Source organism: Musca domestica, unplaced genomic scaffold, assembly GCF_030504385.1.
Source record: "Musca domestica strain aabys unplaced genomic scaffold, Musca_domestica.polishedcontigs.V.1.1 5, whole genome shotgun sequence".
NCBI lineage: Eukaryota > Metazoa > Arthropoda > Insecta > Diptera > Muscidae > Musca > Musca domestica.
This window is the reverse complement of record NW_026712346.1, coordinates 9,314,955-9,337,601: the sequence shown is the minus strand read 5'-3', so window position 1 is coordinate 9,337,601 and position 22,647 is coordinate 9,314,955. Positions and strand designations below refer to the sequence as shown.

The 22,647-nt window shown below is 34.1% G+C and overlaps 1 protein-coding gene across 1 annotated transcript in view; it reads left to right on the top strand.

Annotated features, from left to right (window-relative positions):
- Positions 1-18,113, top strand: part of LOC131805046 (uncharacterized) — a 142,680-nt gene extending 124,567 nt beyond the window's left edge. Inside the window, exon 3 of the mRNA XM_059128283.1 lies at positions 17,593-18,113. The gene's annotated coding sequence lies outside the window, so the exon portion shown is untranslated. The remainder of the gene's footprint in view (positions 1-17,592) is intronic.
- The last annotated feature ends 4,534 nt before the right edge of the window (positions 18,114-22,647 follow it).

Below are 22,647 nucleotides of genomic sequence, written 5' to 3'. Positions count from 1 at the left end.
CGCACAAGGGTACAATACAATATATTTTACATTTTAACCATATTTTTATATCCTCCACCATACATAGTATGGAGGGTATATTAAGTTCGTCATTCCGTTTGTAACTCATCGAAATAATCATTTTAGACCCAACAAAGTATATATATTCTTGATCAGCGTAAAATTCTAAGACGATTTAGTCATGTCCGTCCGTTTGTTGTAATCACGCTACAGTCAAAACGAAGAAAGATAGGAAGCTAAAATTTTGCACAGATCTGTCTTTTGTCTGCAGGCAGGTCAAGTTCGAAGATGGACAGACACGATATCGTATATCCCCCCTATAAAGGTACACCGCCCGCTGATATTTTTTTTAATGGAATTGTCTGAAATTCCACACAAGGAGTCCCTTCTGAATACTTTACCTCCTGAAAGAGAATTATCTATATAGGTCCACGATATCGTATATCCCCCATATAACGGTACACCCCGATATTCGGTATTTTGACGATTTTTGATACAATTTTCAACGGAACTATCTGAAAATCCACACAAGGAGTTCCTTGTGGATACTTTATCCCTTGGAAGAGAATTATCTATATAGATCCACGATATCGTATAGCCCCCATATAGCGGTACCCCCCGATATTCGGTATTTTGATGTTTTTAGCCACAACAGAATTGTCTGAAAATCCACCCAAGGAGTTCCTTTTTATTTTTTTTTCTTTCGTTCGGTCCCAACGCCACTCTTACCCGCCCCTGCCGACCGAGGGGGCCACCTCCCAATACGTAGGGAGCGCGTACACCCCATAGTCCGCACCATGGAGGATTAGTATTGTAGGGAAACACCAGCTACAGTAAAACATCAGCCGGTTTTAGTAAAAGGATTAGTATTACTAATTACAGCTCCTAATACTATAATTACAAATTAAGTATTGATATTTTTATTGCATGCAAAGGTTCAGATAGTGATAAATTATTATAGAGGTTGTTATATATTTTACATAAAGATCTAAGGGGCTTGCTTAGTTCGTAGTTAGATCTCGCCAAGGAAAGATTTAGCGGTGTATAATTACGAGTTATTCTAGACGGAACATTGAACTTTATTTCACTACTTAAAAATTGTGAATCAATTTAACCATGCAAAAGTCAAGTAAAAATATTGCTCTAAGCATTAAACGCCTTCTTTCTAACGATGGAAGGTCTATAAATTTTAATCGATTTTCATAGGGGGGGAGTGCTTCAGACGGATTCCAGGGCAGACCTTTGAGAGCGAATATAATGAATTGTTTTTGAACTGCTTCTATTGAATTAGAGTAACATTTATAAAATTAACTCCACAACACGCAACCATACTCTAATGTAGGTCTAACTAGACTAGTAAACAAGCGTTTAGTTACGTTATGGTCTTCAAACTTTTTAGACCAGCGCTTAATGAAACCTAGAAGAGACTTTGCTTTATTAACGCTAGATTCAATGTGTAAGTTAAAACGAAGTTTATTGTCCAAAATAACACCAAGATCAATAAATGAGTCTACATTCTCCAATTTGTATGAACCTACGAAGTAATCAGATTGAATATGTCTAGATCTGAATAATGTGACATGCCATTTATACCACACCAATTTACAATGGAATGTAGATCATGTTGTAAATGTAATGAGCTATTGAGAGAATCGAGATTAATGAACAGCTTAACATCATCTGCAAACATTAGAATTTTGTAATGAGCTATTGAGAGAATCGAGATTAATGAACAGCTTAACATCATCTGCAAACATTAGAATTTTGGAAAACCTTACAACTGACGTAAGATCATTGAGATAGAGAACGAATAGTAATGGCCCTAAATGGCTTCCCTGGGGAACACCAGAATGGACTAGAATATTTTTTGAGATGGTATTTGTGAAAGACACCTTTTGAGTACGGTTTTCAAGGTATGATAAAATCCACTCTAACAATAATGTAGGGAAACCCATTAAATCTAGCTTGTGGAGTAATAAACTATGTACGACAGTGTCAAAAGCTTTACTAAAATCGGTATAAATTACATCAGTTTGAAATTTATTAACAAAACCATTATGAACATAGCATGTTAATTCCATAAGATTAGTCAAAGTTGACCTACCTCTGATGAAACCGTGTTGACACGGTGAAAAAATTGGAGCCACAAAGTGTGTTAGCCTACGCGAAACCAAAAATTCAAAAAGTTTAGGTATTGCGCCAAGCTTAGCAATACCTCTATAATTTTCAATATTGCAACGACTATCAGTTTTATGGAGAGGAATTATATAACTAGATCTCCAAAAATAAGGAAAGTAGCCTAAAGATAAAGAGTAATTAAATAATTTCGTAAGTGGTATGTATAATTCAATTGCACATAATTTAAGAACGTTTGCCAGTACTCCGTCTGGACCTGGGGAGATCGAACTTTTTAAAGTTTTTAAACCATTTAAAACCTCTTCTCCCGTATGTTAAAGCTGTAATTGCTAGTGGATGTAAATGTTGAATAGCTGTTCTGAAAAAAATCTGCGAACATGTTTGCAATATTAGAATCATCGGTAGCCTCTGTGCTGCCGAATTTCATACAGCTAGGAAATTCATGGACTTTTCTTTTAGAATTCACGAAATTATAGAAGTTTTTTGGGTTGCGTTGAAAACTATTTCTAATTCTTTGTAGATATACCGAATAACATTTTAAATTTTCAGTATTATACTTATTTCGAGCTTTGGAGTAGTTTAAGGATGAGTTAAATTTTTTAAATTTCTTAAAAAGTTTACTTTTGTTATTACGTAAACGTCTTAAATATGGAGTAAACCATGGCGAGCCTCCATTTGGCGCGTAATTTGAACTAGGGACTGTTAGTTTAAAGGCTTCATTTAAGATATTATAAAAATCGGAAATACAATAATCAATATCACCTTCGAGACGCCATATTGTATTGGAAAGAGTAGTACGTAACAAATCAATGTTAATTTTGGAAAAGTTAAAGGATATATTTTTATTGAGTGGTTTGGATGTTATTTGAGTTTTAAGATCAAGAGTTATATTGAGGTTTGGGCGATAATTATCCTCCGGTTCGACAAACGGTGCACATCTACATAATGAAAGGTTAACGGTTGTGGAGAATACTAAATCTAAAATTCTATTCTTGACATTAAAAACATTATTTATTTGGAAAAGTCCTTGGTCAAATATAGCTTCCCAGAATTCGTCCATTCTACTAACTGAGCCTGCAGACGATACAGGAATATAGTCTATGGAATTTTGTTTAGGAATTTTGTTTCAGGAATATAGTCTATGGAATTTTGTTTAGGGATCCACGATATACTTGGTAAGTTGAAATCACCAAGACAAATAAGATCAAAATTTGCTGACTTTAAACATGAAACATCCTTCAGAAGCTTTGAGTGCTTAATGTATATTTCAAAGTCTGAATTTGGAGGAATGTAGGAACAAGTTAAAGCAATAAATTTACCACGATATAATAGTAGACACATATAAATAAAATAGTAGACACAATAAATATAAAGACTTTAAAATCAGAACCAAAAGATTTTAAATAAGTTTGACGAAGTTTTGAGTTAAGATCTCTGACATTTTGGTATAACATTTGTAAAGAATCAGATTCTATTAGTTTTTTGAAGCTTGCATAGCGTTAGAAGTACGGACAGGATTAAGTGCGTTACGCTTTTCTCTGAATACAAACTGTTTTACTAAAATGTCATCGGGCCAGAATGAACTATTAATAATAGTATCAAATATGGAAACAACAACAAGCTTAAACGATGAAATTTCACGAGCAGAGGAGGAATTAAACTTAAAAATTTTAAAATCATTTTCTTCAAGATTATATATTTTAGATTTAACATAATCACTTATATTATTTATTGTAGTACTAGGATGCAATCTAGATATAAATACGCTTTTTCTAGGAGGAACTACAATTAGGCTACTAGAAGGAAGAGAAGCACATTGCATTGGTGGATGTGCTGTAGGATTTGACGTATAATCACTTACAAAAATGGGGGGGACGCTGTGCAAATGATGTGGATTTTGCTGGACATTAGATGGAGCTTCAAAAGATAAGGTTTCGATCTGAGTACTCCGACTTTCACTTGTATTAGAAACAGCCGGTGATGACCTGCTGGATGGCGAAGATGCAAATTGCAACGGAGGCGCCAGATGGTTGTCTGAAGATAAATTGTCAGTATTATTTTGTAGCGGGACAACAACTGGTGAATTTAGCGATATTAAGTTATTACCAGAAAAAATAGCTGAAGATTTTTTTCTTTTGGGCGAACCATCAGGATACTCAAATTTATTATACATATTTTCAAAATAGTTTAAGCGAGAGTAAACAGATTCAAAATCTTTCTTCATGTTTGCAATTTCGACTTTAGACTCCTTAAATAGACGGTTAAAATCAACCTCCAAGGACCTACAATTTATGCACGCCCAGCGAAGTCCATTTTTTCTATCGGTTATTACATCAAATTGTCTATCAGTAAACCCCGCACATTTAAAGTGACCATGATTTTCACATAGCCAACAAGTAATAAAGCGTTCATTTTCATTAGTAATTTTAAAATTTTTGTATAAACAGGCCATTGTGCAAAACTTCAAAAAATTATTCTAATGCCTCAAAGTATGCTTTAGATTGTAAATATAAAAAAACGAAACAGACGTAAACAGCAAAAGTAAAACAAAAAGTGGGAAGGCGCAAAAACAGTCACAATTTGTTTTAATTATTTTGTAAAATACCGTATTAAAACACTGAACTTCACAATGCACGTATAATTTCGACTATATTAGTAAGAACTGATAGTATTTCACTGCACAAAAAGAACAATAAATAATAATATATCTAAAATTATTTTATCACTATTTTGACACAAATAAAACACAACTAAACACGACAAGAGTTGCCAGATTCCTTATGAGTACTTTACCCCCTGAAAGAGAATTGTCTATATAGGTCCACGATATCGTATATCCCCCATATATCGGTACCCCTCGATATTCTGTATTTTGATGATTTTATGATATTGAAAAATGTGGCTAAACATTTTTCAACGGAATTGTCTGAAATTCTACACAAGGAGTTGTTTGTGAGTACTTTACCCCCAGATATAGATTGTCTATATAGATCCACAATATCGTATATCCCCCATATATCGGCACCTTCACGTATTAGGTATTTTAAAGATTTTAACTGAATTTTTAATGGAATTTATTTTTTTGAAAATTTTCTAATTAGTTTCAAATGGTGGAGGGTATTCAAAGTTCCAAACCATTCTTGCAAAAATGATCACGTTTTGATGTAACCATCATATGCTTTAAGCTATTTTGTTTTATTTATGTGGCATCTTTGTTTCTAAGGGAGTAGAAAACCTCTTCCCATAAAATTTTCAATTTTCGCAGTAGGGCCCATCTTGGTCTTGACTAAGTTCATCAATTGATTTTGCTAAACAATTGTATTTATGCTACCCTTTGGTAGATAACCATCTTACAAATAACTGTTCACTTCCGCATTTATTTAAGTATCGTCCCCACATCAGTATACCCATGCCCACTTTCCCCACTAATGTGTGGTCAGAAAAGAAAATTGTGTATTCTATTACGAATATTAGAAACTTTTTTTAATTGTCACTGAATTATACTATGATGAAAAGTATGATCTTTATGGGGTCTCCAACGCACAATTTAATTAAAAAAACATTGATTCCCATCTTACGGTAATGGATGTAAAAGAGTAATTATCTCTCACAATTCTGAAATCATTCTGCTCTCAATTATGCGGTAGACAAAACTAAATACCACGCAGCACTTTATTCTAAACATTGGAATTTCAAATTATATCTAATTTGGCCATAACCCCCGCACAAGGGTACAACCCGATTTCAAATATATATTACATTTTATGCATATTTTTATACCCTCCAACATACATAGTATGGAGGGTATATTAAGTTCGTCATTCCGTTCGAAATAATCATAATGAAAGTGTATATATTCTTGATCAGCGTAAAATTCTAAGTATATATATATATATATATATATATATATATATATATATATATATATATATATATATACATATATATATATATATATATATATATATATATATATATACTTAGAATTTTACGCTGATCAAGAATATATACACTTTGATTATGATTATTTCGAACGGAATGACGAACTTAATATACCCTCCAGGTGTAGATGTAAAATATCTATAATAGCCCCAGGTGAAAACCCGGCCCAATTGTTGGTATTGTAAAGAACTTAGCAACATTTTCCATTCAAATTAAATAATTTAAAATTCCAATGTTTAGAATAAAGTGCTGCGTGATATTTAGTTTTGTCTACCGCATAATTGAGAGCAGAATGATTTCAGAATAGTGAAAGATAATTACTCTTTTACATCCATTACTGTAAGATGGGAATCAATGTTTTTTTAATTAAATTGTGCGTTGGAGACCCCATAAAGATCATACTTTTCATCATAGCATAATTCAGTGATTCAATTAAAAAAAAGTTTCTAATATTCGTAATAGAATACACAATTTTCTTTTCTGACCACACATTAGTGGGGAAAGTGGGCATGGGTATACTGATGTGGGGACGATACTTAAATAAATGCGGAAGTGAACAGTTATTTGTAAGATGGTTATCTACCAAAGGGTAGCATAAATACAATTGTTTAGCAAAATCAATTGATGAACTTAGTCAAGACCAAGATGGGCTCTACTGCGAAAATTGAAAATTTTATGGGAAGAGGTTTTCTACTCCCTTAAAAACAAAGATGCCACATAAATAAAACAAAATAGCTTAAAGCATATGATGGTTACATCAAAACGTGATCATTTTTGCAAGAATGGTTTCTTCTCAAATTACCAACATTACTCGAAATTAGTATGAACAAGTAAAAAAGCAGTACGTTCGGCCGGGCCGAATTTTTGAATACACTCCACCATTTGAAACTAACTAGAAAATTTTCAAAAAAATAAATCCCATTAAAAATTCAGTTAAAATCTTTAAAATAAGTAATACCGGAAGGTGCCGATATATGGGGGATATACGATATTGTGGATCTATATAGATATAGATATATAGATATAGATATATATAGATATAGATATATATAGATATAGATACATATATATATATATATATATATATATATATATATATATATATATATATATATATATATATATATATATATATATATATATATATATATATATATATATATATATATATATATATATATATAATATATATACTAGCTGGCCCGGTCCGCGTTGCCGGCCCGTACTTTTAGTCTTTAAAGCATCATAAATCACAGATCAGACTTATGTAGGCGGCACAATTTTGATTATAAATAATGACTCCATTATAATTACTCCAATTTTGATTATAAGTAATGACTTGATTATGAGTAATGATTCCATGACTAAATATAAATTAATATTCATGGCAAAAATTATAATTACCATCGGTTTTAGATATTTTGAATAGCCTGATCTTATTTTTTAGCTATAGGCCTCATTTTGAGTGTTAAATACCTATATGATAAAGAACATCTATAATAGCCCCATGTGAAAATTCAGCTCAATTTTTGATACTGTAAAAAGCATTCAAATGAGCTATAATTTGAAATTTGTATTTCCAACTTTTAAAATCCCGTACTGCGTAGTATTCAATTTTGTCCACCTCATACTTGAAGGCAGAATGTTGTCAGAATAGCCAAAAAATTACTCTTTTGCTCCGATTGCCGATTAGATGGGCATTAATTGTTTGTCATTTAAATTGTGCGGTGGAGATCCAATAAAGTTACTTTATAATTTCGTATTTTTTTTTCATGATTCTGCCACAATTTCCGACTAAATGAGTCCCAGATTGACATTTCGGAGTTTATTTCTATAGACGTACATCCCAAATCTACGTTTCCAAGCAATATTCTCTTGGGGGTTACAAATTCAATAGAATACCAAATTTTCTTTTCTGACCACACATTGGTTGGGAAAGTGGACTTGGGGGTATACTAATGTGGGGACTATACTTAAATAAATTCCTATGAGGATAATAATCTGTAAGATGATTTTCTACCTCAGGGTTTTTTACCCCAGGTAGCCTCAAGACTAAGATGCGCACTTTTCCGAAAAATAAAAATTTTATAAGAAGAGGTTTTCTTCCCCCTTAGAAACAAAGATGTCAAATAAGAGCCAAAAATGAAAAAAGTGGCCAAGACCGCGAAAATACCTTAAATCATATGATGGTGATACCAAAACGTTATAATATTTTGAAAAGATGATTTCTTCTTAAATTATCAACATAAGCTAAAATTAGTACGAAAAATATGGTTAAAATGTAGAATATACTTGAAATCGGGTTGTTTCGTTATCGGGGGTTATGACCCATATCATGACCTGGCAAAGCGATTAAAGGTATCTTGAATGTTTAGGTAGAATTTCTATTTTGCGTTCTTTATAGTCGGTATTTGACTGCAGTCCCAATGTATTTTGCATTTTGTGTTCTCATTTGACAATTTATTGTCATATGAAAGAAGCAGGTCCACTTTTTGAAATTAACCCCATAACGCTTCTTCGGTCATTTTTGTTTGTTTAAATGTGTTCGCATCTTCCGGCTGAAGCACGATGTAGGTCCTGGAGTAGAAAGCATTTAACATCGTTTTGCGCCCTCATTTCATTTTCATTATTATTCATTCAGAATTCAAACCAATAAAAAAATGTACACTTCAATATAGAAAAAAAGAAATGAATCTTCAACTGGTTCGCTGATTTTTTTTTTTGCGGCAAATTTTTAAAGGTCGTTACGCAGTTTGTCGGTAGAATGTACTATTATTTTGAAATTCGATTCCATTGAAAAATTGTCGATTTTTCCCGATTTTAGAATTTTCATATAAAGCGACAACGGATAAAATTGTTATTTATAGATTTTATGTATTTATTGGGTATTACGAATAAATACATAAAATCTATAAATAACAGATTTATCCGTTGTGGCTTTATACTACCCAAATAAACCTACACATCATATTAGAGTTCAAAAAAAAAAAAAAACACTACAAAGGTACATTCGAAAATAGTAAGTCAAAATGGAAAAAAAATATGCAATATAAAACATTACTATTGTACATTTTAAAAGTCAAAATGAAAATGTTCAAATTTCACATTTTTACGCGATTTTTTTGGATTTTATTCTTTTCTGCCAAGAGGCAATTCCGAATTTGTCTAAATCGTTAAAATCAGACCGGCGGTCTTTAAGTACTTAGGGTTGGATGGAAAGCCAACAGCATCTCGTGTAATAATTCTCAAACCGATATCTTCACTATTTTGGCAAATATAAAGATTTTAGATAAATCGTAATAGTGGGCGTAAAAGGCATTTAACATCGTTTTGCGCCCTCATTTCATTTTTATTATTATTCATTCAGAATTCAAACCAATAAAAAAATGTACACTTCAATATAGAAAAAAAGAAATGAATCTTCAACTGGTTCGCTGATTTTTTTTTGCGGCAAATTTTTAAAGGTCGTTACGCAGTTTGTCGGTAGAATGTACTATTATTTTGAAATTCGATTCCATTGAAAAATTGTCGATTTTTCCCGATTTTAGAATTTTCATATAAAGCGACAACGGATAAAATTGTTATTTATAGATTTTATGTATTTATTGGGTATTACGAATAAAATCTATAAATAACAGTTTTATCCGTTGTGGCTTTATACTACCCAAATAAATCTACACATCATATTAGAGTTCAAAAAAAAAAACACTACAAAGGTACATTCGAAAATAGTAAGTCAAAATGGAAAAAAAATATGCAATATAAAACATTACTATTGTACATTTTAAAAGTCAAAATGAAAATGTTCAAATTTAACATTTTTACGCGATTTTTTTGGATTTTATTCTTTTCTGCCAAGAGGCAATTCCGAATTTGTCTAAATCGTTAAAATCAGACCGGCGGTCTTTAAGTACTTAGGGTTGGATGGAAAGCCAACAGCATCTCGTGTAATAATTCTCAAACCGATATCTTCACTATTTTGGCAAATATAAAGATTTTAGATAAATCGTAATAGTGGGCGTAAAAGGAGGCGTGGTCAATATTTTTTCTTTAAAAACCTAACTCGGGGTATGACGAACGTTTGTACAAAAAATTATGCAAATCGGTCCAGCCGTTTTCAACTGATTCCGTTACCAACAAACAACAATTGATTTTTATATATATAGATATATATATATATATATATATATATATATATATATATATATATATATATATATATTTATTTATATATGTATAGGTTTATTTTATATATATATAGGTACATATATATATATAATTATATATATATATATATATATATATATATATATATATATATATATATATATATATATATGTATATATATATATATATATATATATATATATATATATATATATATATATATATATATATATATATATAATTATATATATATATATGTACCTATATATATATAAAATAAACCTATACATATATAAATAAATATATATATATATATATATATATATATATATATCTATATATATAAAAATGAATTGTTGTTTGTTGGTAACGGATATATATATATATATATATATATATATATATATATATATATATATATATATATATATATATATATATGCATATTTATAATTTCATTGATATTTGATATACACAGCGTATTCGATGCATCAAATACATGAAATCGGTCGAAAATATATATGGGAACTATATATCCCAATCTGCACCGCTTTCAATATAATTTAGCCAAAATCATTTACTTCCATATTCTGTTACGCTTTCCAAAATTTGGAGACTGTATCTGTAATCGATCAATAGATATGTGCACATAAAATCTATATTTTTGGGGGTAACTCCGATTCTGATGCTATATCTCCAGTTCCAAGTGGAATTTCAAAAATGTATATAGTCTATGTTGCTTTCAGCCGATGTTGGAATATACATATATGTATACATATATGTAAATATGTTCCGCGGTTTTCGAGTCCATAAATTGCAAACATCCAAATTTTTTCCTTTTTTTTATAGATATTGAAGAAGATATAATTCTGACAATTAGTTGATTATTCTTATTAATGGATCATTTATTGAATTTACCAACAGGAAATAATGTTCACTGTTCTAAATTATTTTCAAACACAAACATCAATAAGCTAGTATTTTTCTCCTGTTCAATAAAATCAGTTGACTGCCATTAGGATACCTTGTAGACGCAAAAATTAAGTTTCTCGATCATATTTTCGTCTCAATCTTGTACAGTCTAGTTCACAGTGTATGCTCTGGAAAGACAAATATCTATGGGCTTTTGTTAAATTCTTCGCTTTTACTCTGGTGCAACTTCGTAAAAAGTGGTAATATTCTCATTTATACTGTGAAAGTTATGAAGTTATATTTCAAACCTATAAGAATTATGTAGTCCATTGTCGTACATTGTCGAACAAATGGAACAAAGAAATAATTTTGTTCAGTAAATTCTGTGTGGAGAATTAAGTAGATATTCATCTCACCCTGTATATATACAGTGTGAGGAATTCCCATGACAGAATTCTCGATTTACCATTTTTAAATGTAACTCAACATTTTGAAATATGCAGAATTCCTCCGATAGGCACCTCTGAAAATATACATCATAACATTTATGTATTTCCATGATGCACGATTATGTAATTGAAGATAGTCAGTCCGTTTTATAATATTCTCATTTATACTGTGAAAGTTATGAAGTTATATTTCAAACCTATAAGAATTATGTAGTCCATTGTCGTAGATTTCTATAACAAATAATATCAATGTATCCTGTTTCAGAATTGTACTTGGTTGTAAAACTGGGCGGTGTCGTTTTTTAAACCCACCAAACCGTGTTACATTGGGTAGTGCTATATTCTCATTGCAATTTCAATCACGTTGTTCTCTCCCAGAATTAAATACGCAGAATTAAACAAATGGAACAAAGAAATAATTTTGTTCAGTAAATTCTGTGTGGAGAATTAAGTAGATATTCATCTCACCCTGTATATATACAGTGTGAGGAATTCCCATGACAGAATTCTCGATTTACCATTTTTAAATGTAACTCAACATTTTGAAATATGCAGAATTCCTCCGATAGGCACCTCTGAAAATGTACATCATGACATTTATGTATTTCCATGATACACGATTATGTAATTGAAGATAGTCAGTCCGTTTTATTTTAAACTTTTGTAATTATAACGAAACTAATTTTCAAAAACTTAATATCCTTATCTCCTACATAAACTAGCCCTCTGTGTGTGCAGTTGATTATATATTTTTGATTTGATTTATATTAGATTCAACTGTTGTAATAAACTGTTCCAACAGTTGTAATAAATGAACAACGCCTGAGTTATCAAGTATAGACAATTCTAACAATTTCTTTTTTCGAAAATATTGAAAATCAGTAGTGTAATCCTCTAACTGTTTTTTAGTTACAGACAAAAGTCGGTAAAATTTAAATGCTTGTAATTTTGGGAATTAACGAAACTTTTTGGTAAAGTAGCGACAAAATCAGAGTGATCGCTGAGTCCTACCTGTATATACCAATGTTGTTTAACTTCTTTTTTATATCAACATTTTGGGTTTCTATGTTACCGATTTTTGTCGATAAATCAAAAATAAGTTAGAGAATGCCACTACAGCCCTATCTATAGATTGTACGAATTGCTCTGTTGCTAGGTCTAAATAGAACAGAGCCTCGTAGGTCGTATAATCTTAACCAACAAGATTAAATATAATTAAAAATTAAATCATGAATCCTTCTATGATTTTGTTAATATTAAAAGAAATCCTCCTTTCTTCAAAGCCCTCAATATTAAAATTCAGCATTAAAAATACTGCTAATAATTTTCGTCAATTTGTATGCCTTTTGTGCAATATCAAGATGTATCCAATAGTTTACCTAGTTTAAAGTCAATTAAAAGTTCAGGGCCGGACCGCATACCCAATATAATTCTCATGTATTGTTCAGCCACATTAGCTTTCTTTTTAACTCAACTGTTTAACTATTCATTTAAATTTGGTAAATTTCCTGCTTTCTGGAAAAAGTGTAATATAACACCTTTGCACAAGTACGCAAGTCTAATAAATGTCTCAAAGTATAAATGCATTGCAAAATTAAGTGCCATCCCAAAACTGTTTGAAAATATAATCCTTACTGAGTTCATATCCGCATGGTTTTTATAGTGATTTCTCAACTACAACAAATTCAATTTACTTCAATAGTAAAAAAAAAGTTTTGTTAAGCGTAATCAAACTGACGCTATACTGATTTGAGCCATAAACACCTAATATATAAACTCAATTATATGGGCTTTAATACAATATAGCCAAATAGGTATCATCTTACAAGATAGATCACATCTAAATCGATTAATGTTCTATAGTGTGTTCCGAAATTATTAGTTTACACAAATGATGTTAAATTATTTATTACTCTTAATTCGGAGAAACAAGCTTATTTACTTCAGAAAGATAGGATATATTTTCAATGGTGTAGGTTAAATTGTATGGATTAACATTAAAACAAATGTAAAGATTTGTACTTCTCCAGATGTTCTTTGATATTGATATATACAATTTTAAACCTGTATAAGTTATATAATTTGTCCATCAACATCGTGCCTTTTTTCCTCCCTGCATCTCAGCGCATCATTTTACACCACCAATTTGCTCAAATCATCGTCACCAATAAACAAGGTACGTAAGCTCAGTGCTTTTTTCTTGTGTGAGATTTCGGAAAAATTGAAAATGTGTTTTTTATTCTCGGATACGCTACACTAATCGCTCTAAAATCGCCCTACTTCGGGGTAACTTAAATTGCAGTCCACTAAATTGCTCCCCAAATATTATCAATTTTTAGTATTTGTCAATATATTGTGTTTAAATCTCACTAGTTTTTAATTTATAAAGGAAATAGTAGATTCTTAACAATAATTAAATAAATCATAACATCCCCACGAGTGATTACGTTTTATTTATATCTTCAATTAACTTGCTATCATAGCGTGCATTTTCTTGTGCTTCAATATTGTAATAATCCACTTTTACTGCTTTGTTGAGAGATCATTTGCCGTTTCTTCTAGACATTAATTTTCAGTCAGTTATTTCGCTATTCTTTTATATATAGATCATAGAATTTTCTTCCGACTTTGCAAGTCCTAGTATTTTTTCAATGTAAGGTCAGATTGGAAAATGGACAATATCGGCTCGCTGTCTTAAGTACCTCCCTATAGAGGATTAAAATTTTGAATAATCATAACTGTTATAAAATGTTATAATTTGTGTTGATCTCAACAATAACAACAAATATTATTCCAAGGGCCGATCTACCTGCCTACACCACAGATCAACAATTTATTCAACTGTTCCAACTGTTCCCCTCTATTGCCTATTCGCCAAACACTGCTTGTTGTTGTAGCAGTAGTACATGTGAGTGTTTGGGTTCTGCTAATCTGGTCCCAGCTCCAGGATTACAAATTCGGCTACTTTAATGGGCTGTAGCCAGAGATGTTCTGGAGTGAGTTGGGCACATCTTCATCAATTCGTGCCCAATACGATTGTGACGACTACACCAACCTGGATGTAATTGCGCCAAAACTACCCTGGTTTGTCTGTCTGCTGACGTTCTTCAGCTGGAATGAATGGGGGTGGACTCCGTGGACGGCATTTATCCTGTAACTGCTGATAGCATCTGCGACTTCATTGGTATTAATGCCACTCAGACCTGCCTAATAGGCTTCTTGATCTAGATGTTCTCTCTTATAGCGTTGGATCTCCCTCTCTAGATCGTGAATGTCCTTCCTACACGCCTGGGTTGGGGGGATTTATATCCACCATATGATGGTTGCGATGACTCTCTCGGTAACACCAATGCAGGTACTGCAACGAAAGCATATACTTATGCTGACATAGAGGAAGGACTTTCGCCTCCTCATGTCGATGGTCCACTGGTGTCATGAGGAGGCATCCTGTTGGAGTTCTCAGGGCAGAGTTCTGGCAGGTCTGGATGTGCTTCCACTGCGTAGCACTAGTATTCGCACACCACACTGGAGTCGCATAGCTGACCACAGACCGACCTATCGCGTTATAAGAGGTCAACAAGGTTTCTTTGTCCGCACCCCAAGAGCTGCCGGCTAGCGCCTTGAGGACCTTGTTCCTACTTTTCATCTTGTCGCATATAGCTGTGGCTTACGCGGACGACTTGAACATGTTGTCGAACGTGACCCCAAGAATCTTGGGGTAGTTCGTGGTCGGTATTAGATTCATCTCGACCTGAAAATTCAGCTGGTTCTCATCTCCGCAGACTATGTGGTAAAGAGTGTGGCCGTTGATTTCGTGGCGGATATTTTCATATTCCTCGCGTGGAAGTATGCGGCAAGTTCCGCGAGATGGGGTTTCAGCCTTTCACATATGTCATCGACCACTGGGCCCGACGCCATGATCGTACAATCATCCGCATATGTTACGATCTCAATGCCGTCTAGAGGGCGAGGAATTCCGGAAAGGTAGAGGTTAAACAGTTCCGGAGATATAACCCCACCTTGGGGAGCTCCCTGTTTTACTCAACAGGCTTTGGACTTCTTGTTCCGTGCGAAAGGCGACCTCACTTAAATTCATTATCCAACGTTTCAAACTTGACCGGAGGGTTGTTCTCTGCACGTCCTCAAACAGTATGGTCCATTTTCCAGGCTTCGGGAACTATGTGTGTGGCTAGCGACAAGTTGAAAACTTCCGTTAGGTACTCGACTCCGGGCGTATCCAGCTGTTTAAGCATTACCATTAAGATTCCGTCTGGGCCCAACGCTTTGGACGGCTTAGCGTTCCCGATGACATTTGTAACATCACCCATCGTAAACTGTGTCGCTTCGCCCTGTCGCTATCGGAGTGCTCGACAAATTGTCGGTTAAAATACTCAGCGCACCTCTTCGGATCAGTCACCGTTACGCGTTAAAAGTGACTGACGTCCTATAATCCTTTTTTTCAGGGTTCGAGAGCGACTTAACCGTTGCTCACAGCTTATTCATATCGGTTCCAATGTTGCAACACTTCAGATGGTCTAGCCACTTTTTTCTTTTATGCTAATGTACCAACCGCTTGACTTCCACTGTCAAATCATTGATTCTAGGTTCAGTAGGGTTGGTATGACGGAGATCATTACACTCATTTGCTAATACCGCTGCCTCTGCTAGGAAGTTTGGTCCTATATTTGGTATTCAACCAGTAGGTATATAGCGAGCGGCTGCAGCTCTGATGATGTTTCGGAAAATCCTTTCTGCTACCCCAAGATCAGAAGGGTTGAGCAATTCTCTGAAGGTAAATTCTCTGAACTCTGACCAGTGAGCTTTCCCAAGGTTAAGAAAAGTGCGGCGTTCAGAGGTTATGAAATCGAGCGACCTGCTTATAGAGGCTATTATCGGGAGATGGTCTGAGCCAAGAGAAATGACGGGTTGCCAAGTCACGTCATTTATCAGACCGGGTGTCATTTTCCAAGTCTGGCGAACTGTGACACTCCCCACTTATTCGGTTGGGGGCATCCTCGTTAACCGTGCAGAGTGTGAAGCAGTTAATCTGCTCTGCCAGCGATGATCCCCTCGTTGTGGAATGCCACAAGGCGATTATTGCCAACAATCTATGGGCTAATATCTGGCAAATAACGCGGTACAAAAACTGTAGATTTTGTCGATGCATACGTTGCAATAAGCATTTTGAAAACACCCGATTTTGAATATTTTCTGAACAATTTTTTATTGTTAAAAAAATACACACATAAACAAATAAAGTTGACATATTAAGCCAAGAAAATAAAAATTAAAATCCTATGGTATCATAGCCCTACATTGATTTTATTGTTTTGTTTTACAAAGACTTTTGTTAGTGGTCAGCCTATCCGCGCCTAGAATCAAGTTTGGCAGTATAATATACAAATTCTGATCACGGACAAATGTGGCATGAATGTAGACAAGATCTTTCTAAACTAAAACAACGGGCCACCGATGTGATCTAAAGGTGTGCGAACATAAGCATCTTGGCATCATGGCTAGTGGTATTAATGATAAAGGGTAATGCCGACGGGATTGGAGTGCGACTCTGGCATCCCTTTATGATATGTCACAAAATATATTATGCGAAGACTTCAAACTGCTTCTGTACCAACAACTTAAGTCAGCTAATATATACATGTAGCTTCTTTAGCCTTCAAAGCATTGTGTAAAACGTTAGGAAAATAATTTACTTTAACGCGCCATATTTCTTTATAATGCATGACCCAAATATTATAATTAGAATCAATATTTGAATATTTTCAATTCCAAAATTGGTTTGATCGTTCATTGTACTATTTTATATGTACATTAAAATCACATATTTGGTTGGATTTCGTGTTGTTTGATGTGCGAAACAATGGTGTTGCCTCACCGAAAATAAAGATAAAATGAAATTGTAGGCTACATGCCCACAAACGTTTTTATTTGATTATTAATCACAATATTTTACTTTTCTCTTTGCAGATGTTATTTACCACATGTGGATATATGAAGCCGCCATTACAATCGGCCAATGCTGTCCTATTTGGCTGACTTCTTCATTATTTTAAGTGTGGCAAACTTTCCCGGTGTTGGCCTCCGATGGTGAAGGAGGCTATCCTGGCTTGCATGGGTTAATTCTACCAACAAACACTTCTAATTCCCCCTAATCTGGTCATGGCTGAACATACTTTATACTATGTTTACACCCTTTTTCAGTGCCCAGACGTCTCCATTTATTACTTAGCTCCCTTAATACCCCATATCTCTATATGCATTTAGGAGTGGTTATGACGGCCACGGACGGCAATCGTTGGGTGGAGTCGAAGGTCGAGGCCAGTGTGAATTGGGCAAACCGGCCTGTCCTGATTGGGATTGCATTTAGTGGCAGTCGGAGACCAATTAAGCGACGATAGTTAGCCCTATTGTGATAATAGGTTGAATTGCCTGGCTATGTAACGTAGTTACATGCGACAATAAAGCGGATGAAATACTTTGTATTATTATTTTTACTGTTACTATTTTTTGTTGGGGAAGTTGGGCAGAAGGATGGAGAAGTGTGTGATGCTTGCCTTGCATTGCTTGCAGCCTGGATCTTTACGGGAACCATGAAGTAAGTGGTCCGAGTCCAAACAATTGGAACATCACAAGGCTTGGTCACTGTTCGGATACTCTTCTCCAGGTTGAATCTCTTCAATCGCCCACATTGCCGGACATGGTGCTTACTGGAACCTGTAGAGCCCACAGTTGATTTCTGCGTCGCCACTGGGTCTTTGACGTCGGAGCGTCCATCCACCTGGTGTAATTGCTTGTACAGGAGTAGTTGACGCAGGAGACACACCGGCCGTGTATAGGTAGCAGCAGCTTCAACTTTGGTACCAGTGCAAAAATAGGGAACAACCATTTCCTCGAAATCTCTGTCCTAATCTGACGTGGGGGCATCTTCTTCATAGTCAGGAAGAGTAGCGACCATCTTGTTTTAATGTTCCATGCTGCGATAAAAAAAATGGCGAGGAAACAAAAAGCTAGTTGGTCAATGCAACCAGCTTAACCACCGGACGCCTCACATTGCCATTTCATGTTTTTACATCGGAGACAATCCCGTCTGTACCGGGATAAACATTAATGACACGACCTAATTTTCACGATGTTGGAGATCTTGTCGACTTACTACTAAATCATGCGTTTGCCTATCGCGTTTCACCGCTTACCAAAGATCGCTCATGTGTGGGGCATCAGACGGGATGAACTTCCACGAAAGCTCTTAATGGTCCAAAGAACAACTATTTTGAATTCACGCTCTAATTCTCGAGAAGCAGCAATAAAGTGCCGCCGTTGTCAGAAAATGCAGTCTTAGGACATCCGTCAAAAGGACCATCAAAATCGACACATATAGTGGCAAATGGTCGCATTATGGTTGTTCGTTTCGAAGGAAGAGCAGCCATAATATGTGTACAAGCATTTTTCTTTTCTAAAATGCAAGGATTACCATTACTAATTACTTTGCGAATGAATGAAGTTTATCTGTAAATCCAGAATTCACTGTCCATTATTTCCACCGTGGATGGAAATTAAATGCTTTTTTTTAACAAGAATACGAGCAAATTTACTGTTATAGGGAAGCAAAATAGGATGGCGTTCTCAGTATGAGAGAGTAGGTGATCGAACTAAACGACCATTTAGTCTCATTACACCTGGTTTCAAGGGCAAAATCGAACCTTTTGAATTGAAGGAACATTGTTAGATAAAAAAAACAATATTCTTCGGCATAATACGCTTTTTGAGCCTAATTAAATATTTTCCAGTTCGAAGCTCGAACGATATTGTCCTTGAACAATATTTTGACAAGTAGAAGAAGGATGTATTTTGTAAAAAATCTAAAAATGCATGGGACAACCCGTAAATCTTTATTTAACGATGAAAAATTGTCTAAAATATCAACAAAATGTTTGAATTTCTACATCCGTATCAAGAGCGAACAAGTCCCGTAACCTCCACTCATAACAGTTTAACGGATGCAATGTGGCTCGTACCATCAAATTTGTGAAGAAGCCAATTCAGGGGACGTAAATCCCCGACTTTTCAAATCAAATAAGCCCATGAAACAGTACCATTTTTTTCTTTTGGTGCCCCTATTCTGTCAAAACATATACACAGTTTGTATATGTGTGTGTATTGTTTTGAATAAAAAAGAATAAAATAAAAAAGAAAACTTAAAGACAACAGAAATGCATATTTTCCACGTTAACTGGTAACAAAATGTATAATTTTGGGATAAAACAATATTGTCTCTCTATCTTAATTTCAATTTTGTGGTGAAACCTCAATATTCCTTTCATGTTTTGTGGATTTTCCGCAATATAAACATTTTGTGAAAAAATAAAAGTCTATTTGACAGAATGAAACTCCAGTACAGAGCTGAATCTTCCTAGTTTCCTGGAAGTCTAGCAACCTTCCTTATTGAGTCATGCCAAACATTCCGACCTATATTATCTGTATCTTAGAGTCCCTATTCGCAACAAAGGTTGATAAAGGAATTTTCTTTAACCAAGATAGAAGATCGTAGAATCAGTACAAAAGTAAGTTTTTGAAAATCTAATATCAATCTCAATAGTGACTTTGAGGAGTTCAGAGGCTAAGACCGCACCACTACATGTGGAAGATAAATCGACTTGATAGAAGCTACTTTAGCTTTACAGGACAACAAATGTGTAGAAATGTAATATACCCTCTGTCGTAGACGGAAAAAATCATCCCAATCGATGTGATCTAACCAAATGCGTCAATTATAACAACCCAGTGGGATCAAATAATTTGGCAATAGTAGAAACAACTTCTCCTTTAGCTTTTGTATTTTTCTAGCAAGTGGTTTTAAATGAAAATAAAATACATCTAATTAAGTATTCCAACGAATGCCGGGAGGCTTAGAACTGCTGGCTTCAACAAAATCTAGAAGTTTAGTGTCTATTAGGTGTTCAGTCGGAAGGGATTCTAGTATAGAACGGGCAGCAGAAGTCCATTCCCGCAACTCAAATTAAGCTGAAGATAGGACACCTATTAATTGATTTCTGGAAAGATGCACGGTTTATAAGCTATGCATTTTCGCAGGTTATGCGCTGCAAGAGAAAATTTATCTTCGGTGTCATCTGCTAACTGAACAAAGTACGAATAGCCATTTAGGGAGCACAATTTCCTCTAAAAGTCACTGTTTTCAGCTCAAAATCTTGAATAGCATTGTTGGGAGGACCCAGGAAATGAACACGCTGATAAGGCGCTTGTGCTGAATCTACTAAAATTTAGCGATACATATGAGTAATGTCGCAATTCAATACATATTTGAATACTCTCCATCTCTGTATGAGTAGAACTAAATTTATTTGGTGGGTCGGACCAACATAGAACACATCATTGAAGCTCTTACCATTTAAAGTTTTATTAGAGGCATATAAAAACCACACGTAATTTGGTAATTTGTTTCTCTGAATTAATTACTGCATGGTGCGACAAATAGCAAACCGTTGATTTTGCGGAAAGGTTTGGTACTGTTCTCATATGATCTAATTCTATATATTCCCTACCCATTCCATCATATATTTGCTTAATATTTGTTTTTCTAAGCAGAGAAGCCTCATTTCGAATGAATTGTCGTAGAAAATTTGCTCTAGAATGGCCAAGATAAGGTTAACCAAATAATTCTGGTTTTATTGGAAGAGTGAATATATATATGCCATTAGAATCCCTTCTAATTGTATTTTTATAATTTTCTTCACATATTTGTCAGCAGGGGACAAGATTGAGTGCTTTGGAACCTCATTCAGTACCCAATTAAAGAACCCAAAATATTAGATAATATTCCCTGTAAAGGAATTTTAGGATACACCTAATAACATATCAACTGGTCGACAGTCGAATAATTGGGTGTCAGCCAAACGTAGATTTGGCAACCTAGAAGACAATTCAGTACTAACCCAAAAGATAGAATATTTCCAGAAATGGTAGAAACTACTAACGCTGTAATTTTCATAAGTAGTGAACTATCTATGGATGAAGAAATACCAAACGAACACAGCTTCCTCGACAATACTGAAACTGTTTGATTAACACAAAAACCAGTGACTTGAGTGGAAATTGTAGTAATGCCCAAAAAAATTGTTCAGATCAAAAATGCCAGTATTGGATCCCTCGATTGACACGCAACAAATAAATAGTCATAGCGGAAACACAACTATTAATTCCACGCTGAACATTTTTCAAAAATGAACTTGACTCATTTTCAAGAACTGTAAGATCGAATAGAACCTTTAACTAATTATTTACCGTAATACGCACAGTATCATATGCTTCTTTCAATGCTTTCCAGGCTAAATTGATACTTTTATGCATCTTAGAGACTATACCTCGAGCTTCGCCACTCCCTTTCTTAAGAAGGTGACATAGTTTTTCAATTTCGCTCAAGCGAAAATTGTTAATGTAGACAGGTGAGAAGAAATCCCTAAAGGTGGTCCACGAAAGAAAGTCACCATTGAACACATCTATATCACACGGAGGCGAATTGAGGCTATGAGTCAAGCTATCATTGAGTGATAAAAATTATTCATTTGACATCATCTCATTGTAAAAATTTATATTTGTAAATTCATTGAATACACAAAACTAAGAGATAGGAACTTGCAACCTTATACCGGAGTTTTATAGTGTGAAATAAAATAATAAATACGCAACAATGGGGTTCTCCACAAAGATTAATCCAAAATAGAGGGTCAAAGTTGTTTCATCCCAAAATAATGCATTTTGTTGCCCATAAACGAGGAAAATATGTATTTTTGTTGCATCTAAAATTGAAATAATTTCAAAAAATTTTTTTTAATTTGAAACAATACGCACACATATACAAACTGTGCATATGATTAAAAAGAATAGGGGCTGTTTCACCTTACTCCAAAGTTCTTTCGCTTCACTTCCTTGAATCTCAAGCGAATAGATGTCAAAGTCTTCATCCCGTAGCACAGAAAAGTTTGGAGAGAAATTGACTAGAGCGTC